An 18724-nucleotide genomic window follows, 5' to 3' on the forward strand; every position below is an offset into this window, starting at 1 on the left:
GACTATTCAAATGTAAGTCATAATTAGTTTAATGGGTTGTACTTAAGGCTGCATTGATATTATCTCTAGAGATTTTCAGCTTGAATTGGGGGACTGATGGCTATCATCTTTGTTCCCCACAATTCCCCTTAGAGCAGTGCTACATGATTTTGCACTGCTTTGAGAGGAATTGTTGGGGGAACATATGATAGCTGCCAGACACTGAGCACCACGACCATCACTGGCAAATACCCCTTTTACCATCTTTTCAACCTTGCCATATAACTGAAATGCCCCTCATTTTGTTGGTTGTGATTGGGACCAGGCCTGAGAAGAGGGGGGAAAGGAGGTAATATTCCTGGACCCTGGCTTCTAGGGGTCCAGGCCATGACAAACATCTGATTTGTAAGAAAATTTAGGAAGGGGGGCCCAGTGTCATCTCTCAGCAGCACTGATTGAAGCAGAAAAATAGGGTTAGTCATTTCAGCTCAGGTCTAAATAGTGTGCATATGACTGAAAACTTATTTCAGGTGATTTGGGGTGTTCCAAATTCTTAAATGCCAACTCCAAATACATTTTATTGCAAACCACTGTGAGAACCACTGTGGTACAATGGGTACCATGTACCTGCTTGACTCAGGGAGGCTCAGCTAAGAGCCATTCAACATCTTGGATCACTCCTTTGCAGAATTGCTGTGGGAAATTCAGGTGTGCTGTTTTGAGGAGGGCTGAAGTTAAAAATTTTTTTTAAAAAATTGTCTGAACAGACTAAAACAATCTTACTCTTTTACCACCCCCACCATCGCAGTGACAGCAAACTGGTGAACATTGCATCCATGGTGGGGAGCGGGCAGGCCAGGATGCTTCATCAGGGAAAGGGGATTGTAAAATCCCCTTACCCCTGTGTAAGCCTCCCAACCTGCAGTGGGTTTCCTCAGACCTGCGCTGGCAAGTTTGCCAGTGCCAGTCTGAAGAGAAAAACAGGTCGAGGAGTCTGCTACCAGATTTATCTTGGGCCATCCACGATGGACCCTTCATTTCCCTTGGCCTTTCCACGCCCTGTTATGCCCCCTCCCCACCTAGTTCCACCCCCTCCGCACCTCCATTCTTTCCTCCTGCCTCCCCTTCTGTCTCCATCATCCTACCTCCTTTGACAAACAGGGATTCCGTCACTGGTGCAGGCAGGATGGCTCAGGCCTTCCAGCCAGCACTCCTGACAGTGTGCTGACTCGCAGCCAGCATCTTTTATAACAGGCGCTGGCTGCCTCATGGCAGTCAGTGCTGTTGTAGTGGCCTTGCCACCATCAGGCAGCGAGGTGGGCTGTAAAACAGACTAAGCATCCAAACAGAAGGTTAGCAAAGTGTGCATAAAAGTGCTCAGTGTAAGAATACAATGCTGAGACGCTCAAAAGTTCAGAAAAGAGTGACCAGAGGGGTTCAAATGATCATATATACAGTGAGAATGTCTAGACATGCAAGATATATGAACAATTGTGAATGAACAAGGTGGAAAGATTGCCAGTCTGAAAAGATCCAAAATTCCTTTGTTTGCACATTTTGGAACCAGATGCTCCATTGTTCTCTTATAAGGTTTTGCTTTGTTGTTTAGCCACTAGAATTGTATGGGCAAATGAAAGAACTAGGTTTTGTGGGAGAAAAATTTAAAAAAATCTTTTGCCAGCAAAAACATTTTCACAGAGCATGTTAAAGTCATGTAAGTGCTCGCAAGCCAAGGACAGGAGAAATTTAGATTTGGAGTTGGTTCTCCAGTATAACCATTTAATAATGAAGAACTTTACATTGCCATCAAGAAAGGATTTTACAATACATACCTCCTGCTGCTAGAATAGTAGAAGTGGGTCTTTTTTTATATGAAAGTTGGATAGTAATATTTGGATAGCATTATTATAGCCCATTGAACAGTGCTGGGGGAACACATTGTTTTCTTTTGCTATGTTAGAGAATAACAATTCCACATTATTAACAGTTCAGCACTGAGTAGTTTCCCATTTCCCCACAGCTGAACATTGTTGCGTCTATTATGTGCTCCACTCAAATGAGAATCTTATGCTTCTATAATCTTCTATTTATAACCTTCTGCTATATTGAAAAGGATGCTTAGAGGATTTTAAATGGGACACGTTCTGCAATTTGCCATCTTTGCAGTACAGAAAAGATCAGTCTCAGGTTTGTGAATCTGGAGGTGCTCACTAAATCCTTGTCTGTTGGATTTTGCCCAGGATTCTGGATACCCACTTCACTTCACCAATCCTATTCCCCTGCCACCAGCACTGATAATATTGCAGTAAAAAGGCGCACGCTGCATCCAATGGTGGGAGGTGGACCTGAAGGTCAATAAAAATGTTTTTTACTTACCAGTACCTTCACATAAGCCCTGGGACCACAGATGGGTCTCCTCAGAAATACACTGTCTATTTGTGTATGATGTATGTCTGAATAAGGAAAAGGGGTGAGGAGGTTTTTGAAAAAGCGTATTAGATTTGGGAGGAAACTGGCCTGCTACAGTAGCTCTTTGGCTCATGAATCCGCTTATAATGGAGTATATTGGAGCTCAGGGAGGCAGCTTCGTGACTATGGCTGTTGCAGAAGCACGTTTTGGTGCATACATGACACTTTCCATTCTAGTGTGAGCCTAAATACAATTATGCTAATTTTCTGCAATGACTTTCTAAATTTAAAAGATTTTAAAGAGAAGTGCATTTGGTTTTCCATATTATTGTATCTAGCTACCAATGCTGCATGGCTGGGTAGATCTGGGATTTCTTTTGGAAAGCCCAGTAGACCAGGGCTCCAAAGAATTTTCCTGCTGTTGCCACCTTCCCCTACTTTGTTTCACCCCTATCCACACCTGTCCTGTCCACTCATGTCACCACCCTCCCTCACTCTCTTTCACCCCTTCCCTTCCCCCTTTGGGAAAGGGCCCAAAAGAAACTGAGTACCCCCTGATAAAATTCCTCTCAGAGACCCTGGGCTGCCTCCCTGGATAGTCCTCCGTCAGCACCACTGGAGAGCCAACAGCAAAGCACACAGTGATTGTTGCCCTTTAGCTTCCTAGCTGGCTGGAGACTCTTCACATTCCTGTCTCAGCACTTGGCAGACCTGAGGAAATACCATCTGAACTGCCCCTTCTTCAGCTTCCCAATGCGAGGGGGCTATGTGTGACTATGCATGTCTTAGGCAAGCCAGCGGAGGGCCCCCCCCCCAAATTTGGTGCTAGCACTGCTGCCCTGTGCAGCCTGTCCTGAAGCACTGTTTTAAGTGGAAAGACAAAGCTGAGTTGAACAGCCTGGTTCTTTAGATTTGTTCCAGACAATCCAGCTTTACTTAAATTCTGGCAACGTTTGAAACTGACCATGAAGAATCTGGTCACTAGCCCAGTTGGCCCAGTTACCAAAACAACCCATGAGCCCATGCCCTCTCAAAGGCCCACCTATCTGTCATATAGTATTCATATCTATTGCAGCAGCCAATAGTCCACTTTTAAAAGGTAGAGTTGTACTGTGACTCCAGACCAGGGGTGCCAAACTTGTTTCATACAGCAGACCAAAGAGCATTCATGATGCCTACTGAGGGTCAGAAATGATGTCATTAAGCAGGAAGTGATGTCATTAAGCAGATGATGGCCAGAAGTACTTTTTTCTCACTGAAGAACTAGCTGCAAATGGCAGAAGAGAAAATACGCAAATCTCGATCATATTTTCAAGATACAGGAGAGCTCAATTATCATGCAGGCTGCCCTTTCAGCAGTGACGCATCAGCACAGCAGTAGCTGAGAGCAGCTGCTGGTGGTGATGGGACAGCACTACGGCTGGATAAAGAGCTTCTGTGGGCCACATCTGGCTCCTGGGCCTTATGTTTGACACCCGTGCTGTAGACTTTCTAAATAAATGCAGCTCATGATCTGGTGGACATATCCTCCTCCCTCCCCATACTAGCAGTCGCAGATGGTAATCCCACCACCTTGGAGCAATGTTGGGTAGGAAGAGAAAATGGATGGAAGGATGTGGCCTGGCCTGCCTGGGGAGAGGGAAAGGTGAGCCAATCTGGGATGGGGAATGGAGATATAAATCAGATGAGCAAAGTAACAGGAAGCAGGTACCACAATAGGGGCTCCTGGGACAAGGAGTCAGTGTCCAGCTGTCTTCTGTAAGCAACTCTGCTCCACCATGTGATTTAACTGTTTAACTGATTAAGCTGTTTATACCAAAGGGAGTTCTGCATTAATTATAGGGAAAATTACGTGTCCTGTAGCAGCTGAACCTCTTTTATTTTGTCTGGAGCCTCTAGGACTCTTCTCCTTTTGCTTTTGAGTTGTCATTTTCAGATGCATGGATTTGGCTTTGAATTTGGTTTGTCATAAAAGATACATTTCTTTTTGGAGTTAGAAAGAAAGAAACCTGTCCCCTTAGGCCCCAGTTCATTTATCCCTATCAGGATTAGTGAATACTTTGGCAAAAGCAGTTTCCTTTTGCTTGCAGAGCAGAGGCCGCCATTTCCATTCTTTCCTAGTTCTATGAAGCTGAACATACTTTTCTGAAATTACTAGTAAGTTTGTCTTCTTTTTGAGATCTAATTGCCAACAATTTCTTACAAGTAGCTTTATTTCAGATACTTTGTTAATTGCTTAGGGCACAATCCTAAGGGCACATCCTAGGGATGTAGCTGTGCCAAAGGGGCAAGTGCTGCATCCTGCAATGTGGGGGGACGGGACAGTCACAGAGGCCTCCTCAAGGTAAGGGAATGTTCGTTCCCTTAGCTCAGAGCTGCATGGTGGCTGCATAAGCACTGGAATAGGATTGGCCCAAATTCTCTTTTTGTGTATTGCCACAGAGCAGTGGTTTGTTGGGGATACGAAGGCAATGAACACACCAGTGAGTGCAGGTGGACATGTATTTATTAAAGCAAGATTACTTGGGGTTACTCCTAACCGTGATTTTAGCGTGTCACCCCCCATGCACATCACGCCCCCAATGTGCATCACCCGGTGCGGACCGCACCCCCCGCACCCCCCTAGCGACGCCACTGTTTTCTACTACCAAAGAGAATCCGTGTGAAGCTGCGTAATGAAAGGTAGGCATTTGGCAGGGAGACAAGTGGATTTTAATTGACTGATCTTCCTGTGCACTGCCTACAATCCCAGTGATTGTTTTTCCTTTTGTTATTTTTGTTTCCCACTTCAGAATGCTTTGAGTTTTTCTTGCTGCTGATGAAAGCTGCAGAGGCCACAACATTCAGCTGCAATGAGGTGCTTTATTGAACAAACAGAAACTGAAGGTACAGTACATTGAAGCAGAAAACCAAAGGAAAGTAATTCCCTTTTGTAAATTGCACTGCTATGGCAATGGGGGAGGGGGGAGAGTATTGAGTGCAAGTAGGGAAGCCGTCTCCCCGGAAAGTGAAATTGACTAGTTTATTTTCTTATCCAAGCTGAGTGAAGTGCTGCCAGGCAGAAAGCAGCAATCTGAAGATCATCCAGAAGAAGAAGTTACAGTACTGTTTAAAAATCAGTAGATATTAGAACAGGACAGCCCGAGAGAGAGCGAATACAAGGTCATGAGCAAGGATGGGGGGGGGACCTTTGGAAGGTACACAATATATAGGTTTTTATATGCAAATACCAGAAGATTGGGGAGCTGAAGTTTTGGGTTGCAAAAGGAAACATGGATATGGCATAATCTCAAGGAACAAAGAGAACCAGTGAGATCTTGTTACACCTGGATTCAAACTCTACAGAAAAGACAGGAAAGAGCCTATTAGGGGTGATATACCCATTTGTTCAAGAGGATATTATATCCAATAGAATTGAAAACTTGGGGGGGGGGGTCAAATAGTAACTTCTTACTGGGGTACATTCTGTCATTATCCTGACCAAACTGCTGACGGTGATCTTGACTTTGATGAAATCATGGAGGCACACAAAAAATAAGTGTTGTAGTAACACGTTACTTCAATTACTCTCACATAGTTTGTGTATTCTATGCTTGAGATCATTAGGAAAGGTATTGAGAACAAAGCAGCTAATATAATGCCGTTGTACAAATTAATGGTAAGGCCACACCTGGAGTATTGTCCAGTTCTGGTTGCCGAATCTCAAAAAAGACATAGTGGAAATGGAAAAGGTGCAAAAGAGAGCGACTAAGATGATTACGGGGCTGGGGCACCTTCCTTATGAGGAAAGGCTACAGCGTTTGGGCCTCTTCAGCCTAGGAAAGAGGCGCCTGAGGGGGGGGACATGATTGAGACATACAAAATTATGCAGGGAATGGACAGAGTGGATAGAGAGATGCTCTTTACATTCTCACATAACACCAGAACCAGGGGACATCCACTAAAATTGAGTGTTGGGAGAGTTAGGACAGACAAAAGAAAGTATTTCTTTTCTCAGCATGTGATTGGTCTGTGGAACTCCTTGCCACAGGATGTGGTGATGGTGTCTGGCCTGGACACCTTTAAAAGGGGATTGGACAAGTTTCTGGAGGAAAAATCCATTACGGGTTACAAGCCATGATGTGTATGTGCAACCTCCTGATTTTAGAAATGGGCTCTGTATCAGAATGCCAATGCAAGGGAGGGCACCAGGATGAGGTCTCTTGTTATCTGGTGTGCTCCCTGGGGCATTTGGTGGGCCACTGTGAGGTACAGGAAGCTGGACTAGATGGGCCTATGGCCTGATCCAGTGGGGCTGTTCTTATGTGTAACTTCATGTTCAGAAGTGACAGAGAGAAGAAATTTCTAGATACTGCTGCTGTTTGTTTTGTGTTTTATTGTGATATTTTAAAGATGTTTTAACATTGTACATTTTAGTTTTTAATTTTTAAATAAATATAGTTTCTTTCTCTCTCCCATCTGTCTCTTTCTCCTCTTCTTGTCTCTACCTCAGTTCCTACACCCTAAGCCTGCTGCTTCAGGGAGCTTTTAAAGGGTTTGAACCACCTCTAGCCCTTCCTGGACAGGTGTTACCTATCAGCCCTCCCACTGCCCAGCTACCCACTATATATATATATGTGTGTGTGTGTGTGTGTGTGTGTTTTGCTCTTCATAGTTTCTAATTAGAACCACTTGCCATATTTACAATACCTACTGGAATAAAAATATAAACTATTAAAAAGCAGAATGATTATGCATCACAAAGATGAAGAGTAAGTAATTTCCTTCCTAAATATCTATATTTGTCTAGAAAACTAGATGTTCTAGTGTTACTCATCATAAAATACTTAAGAGTGCAATTCTAACTATGCACTCAGCTGGCGCAAGTCCTTTGTGCCAATCTGGGAGTGTTGTGAATGTGCCATAAAACACACTTAGAACTACTCCAGAGTCAGCCAGGATGGCACAAGGACATGTGCTGGCCTCCACGTGCCAGATCCCAGCTTGGTAGGGGTAAGTTCACAGCTGCTGAGGGTGGCCAGTGCAGGGATTTGAGAGAGTGGCAGGTGGGTGGATCAGGGGAGTTTGGGGGAGGGGGAGGCCAGGAAGCTGGGCAGAGTGGACCAGACCTGACAGGGAGATGGAACCGGCCTTGGTGGCTTAGGCCAGATCCTAACCCCTTTCCCAGCCAGCCCAGCACTACACCAGGCTGCTCAGATTTACACCAGTAATTTCACTGGCGCAGATTGAAGTAGCCCCATATGGTGGCAGGGCATTACTCAGGGTAAGGGGCTAAATATCCCCTTATTCCAAATTGTGTGGCAGCCACCTCCTAACCTGTACTGGATAAAGTGCAGGCCGCATGAAGCAATGGCTGTGAAGAATGGCTTTCTATACATTAGTCATATAAATCACTGCAGTAGCCAGTCTGCTCCATGTTTGAAAAAGGCAAATCCTCCTTTGCTCAATCCCTTTTTAAACAGTAAGTTTTAGAACAATGGGCACTTCAAAGAAGACCATGTTGATTAAGGTCCTAATTCAGAACCCCATATATATGCTGATGTGAACAGAGCAGAGATCCTCTACTCACAAGTCTTCTCATTGGCAGGGGCAATTCTATGTGTGTGAACACCTTCGGTGATTCTGCTCTCTAACCTGAACCATCTTGCAGTTGGAATGTAGGCATAAGTTTTGCATCCAAACACTCTAATGTGCTTTACACTTGGTCTGGATCCATGCCACAGTTTGAGTGTAGTACTGTCAATTTACTTCAATGGCCATCTGTTCTGTTGGTAGATCACTATCACTGGCAGCCACTGTAGCATGCCACTTGTGAGGTGACACTCATTAAGCCCTCCATAACTAGAAAGTGTCCATTCAACTGAATAAACCAGTGTTTCTCAAATGGTGGGTCAGGGCCCACTAGGTGGGACACAAACCTTCAGGTGGGTCCCCATTAATTTCAGTATATTATTTTTAATAGGTTTTCTGCTCCCATGGTATGTGACTGCATTTGGAGAATGTTACAGCTCTACATTTAACAAGCTACAGTATATATGTTTTTAACAGTTGTCTTGCCACAGCTCCTCCCCACTGGGCCTCGTTCCCACTTAAGGCTGATTAGTTCCCCTTGTGAAACTCACCAGTGCAGCAACCAAAAGTCAGAGTCCAGTTCCAGTCCACAGATTCCAAGTAAACCAGTCCAGTCAATGAGAGTTGTCAAATCAGAGACCAGAGCCAATAAGTTACAGTCAGGTTCCAGGTAAGTCAGTCAAGGTATCCAAGTCAAAATGCCAAGTTACAGTCCAAGGTCCAATTCCAATGTTAATAAGCCCAGTCAGTCTCCTCTCCAACCTGCACTCCTACAATCCACCAACACTTCCTGCCTCAGGTGCTGGTTATATCCCTGATGCCCCTATTGCCTTCAAGTGGCTGCAGCTGTGCAGCACACTCTGCTGGATGCCCAGGCCTTACCCTTAAAGGGGCCACTGCTGACACCACATCTACCTCCTCACCAGATCTTCCTCAATTCCAATACAACAGTGATAGTCAGCAGGACTTACTCCTGAGTAAATGTGGGCAGGATTGCAACCTAGGATTGTTGAAAAATTTTCCTGCTTGATGATGTCACTTCCAGTGAGTCCTGACAGATTCTCATTCTAAAAAGTAGGTCCCAATGCTAAATGTGTGAGAACCACTGGAATGGACTATACATGTGTGTATTCTGGGGGGAGGAGTCTGTGTGGGGACTTGGGTTGTTTCCAAATGCAATCCCACAAGTCATGCCAGTCTGGTGGGAATCAGTGGAGGGTTTGTATCTTGATGTCATGCAAGTCTTGATTCACTACTATGAAATCTTGCAAAAAAGAGGGAGGGAGGCATCAGAACTGTAGAGGTATCAAACTGTTCTGCAGCATGCATTTGGGTGGGGCATATCAGTGTTGTCACAATCAGGTTAAAAAAAAATAATGCATACAACCACCTTAGTCCCCAACATTCATCTACACTCAGAGGTTGGTCATGGATACTTCCGTGAACCTGTGAAAGTGGCTTCCTAGGAATTCTGTTTCAGCCTAAGCCTACCCATCCATTCTCCCTTTCACATTTTGTTTTCATCTTGTTCTTAGTTGAGAACCTGCTTTCAAGGTTCATCATCCCTGCTGTACAAGGACTTGCTCTGGTATTAGCTATACCAGGGACTGGCTTGAAAGTGCTAGCTTACAACTGAAGCTGGAGGGTCTTCCCACATAAACATACACTTTTTTTGCTTGCATGTAACTGCTGCTGCCTTAACTGTCCAGGTTCCTGTATGCCTCACATATAATTGTGATCTCCCTAAATTACATCTGCTAATTCTGCATTGCTATTGCTCTGTAGAAGAAGAGTGCAGGAATCTACTTGATCTACTTCCTTGGTGCTGAGAATTTGCAAGGCCCCAGCGGAACATTTTTCAGCCTCAATCTTAGCTGGAAGGGTGTTAAAGCTTATTTTGTGGGCTGTGATGCCAATGCTAACATTGCAGGGGCTGTTGAGCCCCCATAGTTACTTTTTAGTAGGGTGTGGGGGATCATTGGCACTATCATGGGCAGGAGATCTGGTCGAGAGGGTAGAGCCTCCATTAGCCGAAAGATAACATCAGAAGGTCGCCAGTTTGAGAACACCAGTAGCTCCCTGAACGGCGAGATCTTGAAGCAGCTGACAAGCTGAGCCTAGTTATTCCATCTGCTCTGAATAACATGCATTGACACAGGTGAGATTTATTTCAATTTAATCATTTTAATCCATAATTTTTGTGCACTTGCCAAATGTACACATGCTGTTCCTGACAATGCAGATGGAGGAGAGTCCTCATCCAGACCAGTTTTGAGTACTATTGAAAATCCAGTTCAAAAAAACCCTGAAATATTCTAAACTCTAAAGGGACCATTCTGAAAGTCAGAGAAGGCTTTTCCTCTCATCTTGTTTCAGTTCTGAATTTAAACAGATATCACAAGGTGTATATATGTGAAGGCTTGATATTATCTCTTTGCATTATTAAACAATCTCCATTGATTGGAACTAAACTCTTAGTCAAAATCAATCCTTTAGCATCCTGAAATCCTCCTAAGTGTTAATATTTTATCATTCATTTAAAAATAGGTAATGATAATAAGAAAAGAGATTGTAAGAGTGCTCAAATTCACCCCCAGCTGCAACTATTAAAGTGCTTTTAACAGCAATACAATTTTCCATAAAGGTGTAAACTTTCCAAAAGGGGAAACATACATAAGCAGAACTGTTAGCTCTTTGATAGAGGAAATTTCTTGCAAAGTTACTGCTTTTAAACATGGTTCACTGGCCCTTACATTACAGTTGCCATGTTGCAAGTTGGAGATTGATGGTATATCATCAGTTGGAAATATGAGGTGGTTTTGAGCTGTTATGCGATTGCTATCTGAGAAACACAGGGAAGGCCTGAGATGGATGTCTCTCTATGAACAGATTATTTTTCTGCTGTGGTTTCCCAACTTTCACTCTGCTACTGACAAAAGTACCTGCTCCAATTTTCCAGCATGGATTTTTTTCCTTGCCCCCTGATCCTTTCAAGTTTGGTTGGGAGCTCTAATTTTACATTCCCCCCCCCCCCCCTAAGAACATAAGAACAGCCCCACTGGATCAGGCCATAGGCCCATCTAGTCCAGCTTCCTGTATCTCACAGCGGCCCACCAAATGCCCCAGGGAGCACACCAAATAACAAGAGACCTCATCCTGGTGCCCTCCCCTGCATCTGGCATTCTGACATAACCCATTTCTAAAATCAGGAGGTTGCGCATACACATCATGGCTTGTACCCCATAATGGATTTTTCCTCCAGAAACTTGTCCAATCCCCTTTTAAAGGCGTCTAGGCTAGACGCCATCACCACATCCTGTGGCAAGGAGTTCCACAGACTGACCACACGCTGAGTAAAGAAATATTTTCTTTTGTCTGTCCTAACCCGCCCAACACTCAATTTGAGTGGATGTCCCCTGGTTCTGGTATTATGTGAGAGTGTAAAGAGCATCTCCCTATCCACTCTGTCCATCCCCTGCATAATTTTGTATTATGCATTTTGTATCCCCCCTTTCTTTTCAAGCTCTTGGCATGTCTATCCATTTCAGTGTTGATTTGACACCTTCTTAAATGAAGCCAATCAGGATGTTTAAAAGACTTTTTTAAAAAAGCATTTGAGTAAGGGGGGAGTGGCTTTGTGGTTCCCACAAGAGGGTTGCTTTTCAACTTGAAAATAGCAGGAAATGACATCACCAGCTTGCCTCTTGCCTCTAGCAAAGTTCTAGCTCGATTCAAAAACAACAAATTACCCAGAAAATGGTGTCAAATTTGAAAGTATAAGGGGGGAGGGGGTACCATAGAGATGCAGTGGCTAGAGCCATCCTGTCCCCCATACAGAATCATTACAATGGAGGCAACCATGTTTTCTAGCCTGGAGCTGGAAGGAAAATATGCTAGCATGGAAAGTGTGCTCGAACATGAAAAACAAATGCAACCTGACTGTGCTAGAAGGAAAAAGCAGCTCTCTAACACTTCTATGATGGAAGCTGTAAAAAGAACAAAGCCCAGCTCTCTGATTAGCTAGATGGGGAGGTAGAATGGAGATAACTTCATGACTGATACAGGAACTACTCAGTGCTTATAGCTGGTTTTACAACAGGAGGAATTGTCTCAGTTCACTTTGGAAGTTTGTTCAAAAAGGGTGTCTGTGAATGAATAGAAATTTATTATATAACCATAGGTCATTACAATATATGAGAGCACATATTACAATATATACATATAAAAGCACACAATAACATTACAACCTACAAAACACGTAAAATAAGGCAAGAGATTTTAGTACTTAACGTAGGTCAGAACAGTAAAATAGAGGATATTTTTGGAATAGTTCAAAAGTGAAAAAAGCTTAAACAATTGTCGGGCTCTTGCAAACTAATAAAGAGGACAGAAAAATTTGAGTTTAAGACAACAAAAATTTGGCTCGTATTTTCTTTGCCACAAGGGCACAGATAGCCACTTTATAAGTGACATCAGGGTCAGAGTCAGCAAGAAGCCAGCAGATCAAGGCTGAGGTGGATCTCTCTTGGAGCACAGTAATGATATTAAATAGATATTTTGTTCTAGGAAGCTGATATAAAGGACATTTTAATAAATAGTGAGAAATATCCTCTATTTCACCTGAGTTGCAAATGCAAGTCCTAAGATGGTAGGGAGTATTTTTATATCTGCCTTCAAGGACCGTAGTCTGCATACACTGAAAGTGCAGGGCAGTAAAGGGTGTCTCTGAATCTACAGTAGACTCACCATTCAAAGTCTGTACATCTGTTTCAGGTGCAAAGAACAGCACAGCAGACCCATTCACAGCTCAGTCATTTGCTGTAGAAACTGCCTGGGAAACACTACAATCAATGTGGCAGGAAGAATAGATCTGAATGTCATTACTCGTGTGGACCAAGTTTGCTTGAGAAAATTGGCCAGATTTGGTGGGGAGGGGAGGGGAACGACAACTGAGAATGAAGCTTTGAGCACTTCCCCGTTTTACTAAGTCCAGACCTGGATGTTGGTTGTGATGTCAGTCGGGTCACTGGAATGTTGGGGGCAAGACTTGTCAGCCCCTTAGGCACCCTACAGTTGGTCTCAGATATGTTTGGGGGCAAGGGCTGCTGCACCCCTGGTTCTCCTCCCCGATCCTGACATCTTCTCCTGGATTACTGGGGACTCAGGCTTCTGTGCAACCTGGCTGCCTCTTCAGTCTCCTCATTGGCCTGCTGGGAGGTCCCCTGGATGGTCTGTCCCTTCCTGTCTGCTGGTCTGCTCAAAAGGAACCTCTGGGGTGCCCGCTAGTTCCCTCCTCTGTCCCTCCTGCCCCGCCCTGTTGGTGCCAGGTGCCTCTCCCCTGCAGCACACCTTAGTGCTGCTTAGGGATGGGATCTCCAAGGCCAACCGGACAGGGCTGCTTCTCTGGCCCTATGGTGTGGGTCACTGGTGTCTCTCCATACCCTTGGCTCTTCTGACCACTGCATCTCCAGGTCACCCCAGAATGCCCTGTGGCATGTCCGCCTGTGTCAGCTGGCCTCTGCCATGAGCTGTACTGACAGCCGGCAAGAGTCTGGGAGCTGCGCCTAGGCCGGTGGTCTCCCTGCCCTTGCTGGAACAGTCCCCCAGCCCATTGGCTGATGCTGGTAAGTTGGACCCTGGACAGTCTATCTTTCAGGTTCTTTATGGATTAATATGAAACCGAAACTAATATTTGGATGGTTCTCATGTAAATGATTGCATAACTCTATTCCTCCAGGCATCTTAAACATCGTATTTAATGCCTTAGGAAAATAAGGTTAAAGTGCAAAAAGTATGAAACTGAACTCCCTCAACTCAACATGAAAGAAAAAGAAATCTTGAGTTGGACATTGCAAATGCATTATTTCCCAATGTGAGCTTTTTATTAATCGGTATGTTTTAAAAGCTTTGTGAAATTACATTTAAAAGCTTGCAAAATTAAATTATATTTTTAACGTTGACCTCAGCATTGTTTCCAAAGGCCTCCAAACATTACAAGCATAAATTACAGTTAACAATACGCTCCAGTAATAGACAGTTATAATTACATGGGAATGAATAGACGTTCCAAAACTTTACTTTTCCAAAGGCTCCCAAAAACAAGGTATAATCAGCAAGACATTAACAGCATTGCTCCATGAAATTGTTTCAGCAGGAGGCTTGAAGCACTTTTTACATTTGCAAGGCAAATGTCAAACCTACATTTGTGAGTGTGCACATTTGCATTACAAATGCCTTTCTTCTGCTTTCTCACCAGAATGAACAATTACCAGACAATAGTAAATAGTGTGAGGGAGAGGCTTGAGTGCAATTGATGCTTTGTGAATGAAAACAGCAACACTGCCCTTTTCTGTATTAGAGGTAGCACTAAAGGTACTTGGATGTTGTATCTGATGCAGTTTTATTTCTACTTTATATACATTTTAAAAAAAATGAAAACACTTCAGTTCTTTGTTTTGCTGCCCTGAATAGTGACATAGTACAGGGAGCAGTGGAATAACTGTAGGATCTGATATTTGGTGGGTTTGCTTATGGTCAAATGGTTAAGTTCGATGTGGTATATCAGCCACTGATGTGGACACTGGGCCTGGGAGACTTGAAAAGGGTGAAAAGAGCAGCATTATTGTTTGACAGATTAGTCATCCGTCTATCCTTGTACTGACAGAGGTCAGTACTGAAATTTCAAAAAACAGAAATTAAAAGTGAATTTCAGAGTTCCTCTCAAGGTGGCACATCTGAGAATTTTCAAGGGAAACTGAGAGACAAGAATCTGTGAGACAAAAAATCCTCAGGAAATTTCTGCACAACCCTACACAGTGGCGTAGCTAGGTCATTTGACACACGGGACCCATAAATTTTTGTCTCCCACCCATGACAAAATTAATTTTGTCAGCAGATAAGAGCACCCGCCAGGATGGGGAGTGAAATTGGGTGGAATGGGAGCCCAGGTCTACCTGACAGGTAGATCTGGGCTCCAAGTTCAGGCAGCAGCCCCAGCCTACCTGCCTAGAAGAGGACTCCAGAGGGCAGTTGGAATGGGAGCCCAGGTCTACCCGGCAGGTGGACCTGGGCTTCAAATCCAGACGGGTCTACCAACCTAGAAGAGGATTCCAGGGGGTGGTTGTAATGTGAACCCAGGTATACCCAGCAGGTATGGATGGGAACGCAGGTCTACCCCCCTGGAAGAGGTGGCTCCAGAGGGCAGTTGGAATGAGAGCCTAGGTCTACCTGCCTGGAGGGGCATTACTATAACTCCAAAGCCTAGATCAACGAGGCAGGTAGACCTGGGCTCCTGGCCTCTGTGGTATTTTGGTGATGAAGTGATGCTTAGGTAGGATTGGGTTGCCCGCCTGATCTTTATTACATCTACGGATATGTATTTGGTGGCTTGAACATAGCTTCACATGTTAAATAGAGATGTTTGGAAATTCAGATGCCCTCAGTGACTCCATCATGTAGTAAAATCTGGATCCCTATGTTACCACCACTGACATCACACTGGAATTTTATAGCACTTTAGTGACAGCATGCTCTGCTGGCGCAGTTCCTGCATAAGATTGGGCTGTAAGACTGCAATTCTATGCACGCGTCCTAGGAAGTAAGCCCCACTGACCTTGGAACTTACTCAAATAAACAAGGATAAGGTCAGGCTGCAAATCATATTTATTTTGCCCACAGTTGTTATAATAATTTTTAAAAAGACCACCGCATGACAGGCAGCCCCAGATGTTAAACAATGACAATGAGAGTAATTTGGCCGTAGCTCAGCTTGGCCATGTGTCATACTGCAGCAGCAGAGTTAAATCACACATGTGCTGCTGTTTTAATTTCCTGGTCCCAAACAATTAAACCCTGCCTTGCCCTTGCAGGAAGACTGATAAGCAGAGGTTTCTACAGTCATGGTTAACCGCTATGTCCGGGCTACAAAGCGAGACAAGTGTCGCATTATTCAGAAGAGTTAGTATCTAAAAATAGATTAAGAAGTGCCTGCTCTCACGCTGGGTAGGAGCGACACCTTTGTCTTTTTGACTGCCATGGTAATTGGTGGCATTTCATGCAGAGATTTGTTGTATCTGCAGCATTAGGTTCAGGTGAATGGCAGCAGATTATCTCTGTGGCAATGTTATTCACATAGGACCAGTCCTGCAACCAGTGCGATGTGTTTTGAGATGCCATCTGTGATCAGTAATAGACTAAACACCCATTCCAGTGCCTGCGTTATTAAAAGCAACAGGTGCAAGCAGCATTGTTCAGGGGAAGGAACTTGGACAGAGCATGGAGAATAGAACAAAGACGTGGGGGGACCTGATTCACAGCCCAATTCTGTCCTCCCCCCACCTCCACTGCTGCAGTGGAGATAATTAGTAGTTTAAGTGTTCCAGAATACTTATTGGATTATTGGGGTTGAAACCCCCCACCACTACCAAGGAAGAGGTAGGTCTGGCCCTACAGTTTGGCTTTCTTGTTCAAACTTCCATTGTGGTAGGTGTCTGGGGCAAAATGTTCAAGGGAACCAAATAGGGTGCCATATTGACCATAACACCTGTGGTGAAGTTAGTCATTAAACTGGTCCCTCTGTGTAGAGGGCAGATGGCTGGGATGGGAGGGGGGAGCACACCAGAAAACATGATGGAGACAGATAAGAGACCTACCCCTGACCCTATGCATCTTGTAGGCTGCCAGTAGACAAAGAGAAATATCACCTGAACCATGGAAGTAGCAGGCAGCGCATGGAAATGACATATTTTGGTTTCATCACCTTGCCACTCTTTACTCTGCAAAGCATATTTTCTACGAAAACCCTACATTTCCACCATATCTTTCAAGGTCTTCAGTTTAGTTTTTGTTTTTTTGCTTTGTCACTAAAGTGTCCCTTTGGGGCTTAAAACAGACCATAGCCTACTTACTGGGGATATTACTGATCTTGCAGTTTGATTTACTGACATACATTGACAGTGGAGTTTCAGTGGGAGCACATAAGTTCAGTAAATGCGGTGATGTTCTTAAGGTGCTTATGGGTTTGTTTTTCCCCACACTGGCATATTTTTGTGCCTGCCCTTTGAATCTTCCCAGAGCTGTTCTGTAAAAGACACAATTGACACTGGATGAGGCTGGTTGTTTATGAAGGTGCTCTGTGGAGCTGTGTCATGAGTTGGTTTATTCCTTTTCTTTGGAGCCTTAGATTGAAATAAAATATTTGTCCTTGCCTATTGTCTTCATAGGACATGACATGCCTTTAGCGATCATAGGCTAGTCTCCTTTCTCCGCACAGGCCAAATAGATTTCATGTCTAATGTTTTCAAACTCTCTGATTGATGAGCATAAGATTTGAAAGACTGTCACACAATGCAGAAAGGACAATTGTCTAAAAAGGAGAGATTGGGAGGAAGAGCAAAATCAATGTTTAAGCACCATTTGTCTTGTTCTGGCTTATAGCATACATCACCTCACTTTCTATATTAATACCTTATTTTCCAAAACCTTGAGGTGTTGTCCTGGATTTTCTGTTCAAAGTTGAGTGAGGATTTCTGATGAGTGAGGATCTTACACCCCTCACAATGGGGTGTGGGCCACACTATTAGACATTATGAGAAGGGGGTGGCACCAAGTCCTCAAAGTGCTGTGGGCAGGAGAGCCAACAGCGCTTGCTTCGGCTAGAGCCAATGCACACCCACACCTGGTGCACCATGGCCAGTTTCTCTGCCACGAGGGAGGCAGTTACAAAGGGTTGATGCTTTCCCAGGTTTTCCTTTCTAATAAATGCACTGTTGGCACAAGAGTCTGCGCACAGCTTGGTGGCACCAGACACCTCCCTTTTCCCTTTGGTGACTCAGATCCCGTCCCTGCTGCTCTTGCTTCTCCTTTTGCTCCCCAGTTTGCCGCACTCCTCAGCCACCTCTGTTTTCAGTCAGCAGGCGAGGCAAAGCACCAGTGTTCCTGGAGCTGGAGTGCAGGCTGGCAAGGTGGCTGGCTACTCATTTTGGGGAGGAACTAAATGCTTGGCTAGGCTCGACCTGACCTACCGGGTTGGAAGAAAGTCTGGCGAGGGCTTATGTGCTCAGAGGCCCCTGCATGGAGGTATCAGCCACCACTTCCTGGAGCCTGGAGACGTAGTGCCTCCTCCATCCTTGCAAGCCCACACTGAAGTTTGGGAGGTACTTGGGAAAATTGGCATGGAAAGTGTGGTCATGGAGGTAACCACTGTCCCTGCCCGGGTGCTCCAGCAGTTGCCCACAGCATCATGGCAAGCAGGACAACAGAGCATGTGAATGCTGCCCAACCAGCTTATTGTTCCTCAGCTGGTCTGACTTCCCCCTCCTGCTGCTCTGCGTGAAGAGGTCCCACGGTAGGAAGTGAAAGGTGAGCAACTCCTTCATTTGGGCTTGTTTTCTTTGTGTTAGAAAAGCAAAGTGTTTGCTGCCTTACCAGCAGACCATTTATTGGATAAGCTATTTACCACGAACATAGATTGTCAAGGTGAGTAACCCGCAACCTTTTCAGAACTTGGAACCATGACATATGTGCATTTCATTTGAAGACCGTCTGTGTACAACCTATTGTTACTCCATGGATGGAATCTCTGTCATAAGCTCTTTGGAATAGGGTTTGACTGGTGGTTTGCCATTGAAAATGACGTGTTAATATGAATACAAAATTATGTACGGAATGTATAAAGTGGATAGGGGGATGTTCTTTTCCCTCTCACACAACACCAGAACCAGGGGGCATCCACTAAAATGGAATGTTGGGAAAGTTAGAACAGACA

This window comes from Tiliqua scincoides, chromosome 1, assembly GCF_035046505.1.
Source record: "Tiliqua scincoides isolate rTilSci1 chromosome 1, rTilSci1.hap2, whole genome shotgun sequence".
Lineage (NCBI taxonomy): Eukaryota > Metazoa > Chordata > Lepidosauria > Squamata > Scincidae > Tiliqua > Tiliqua scincoides.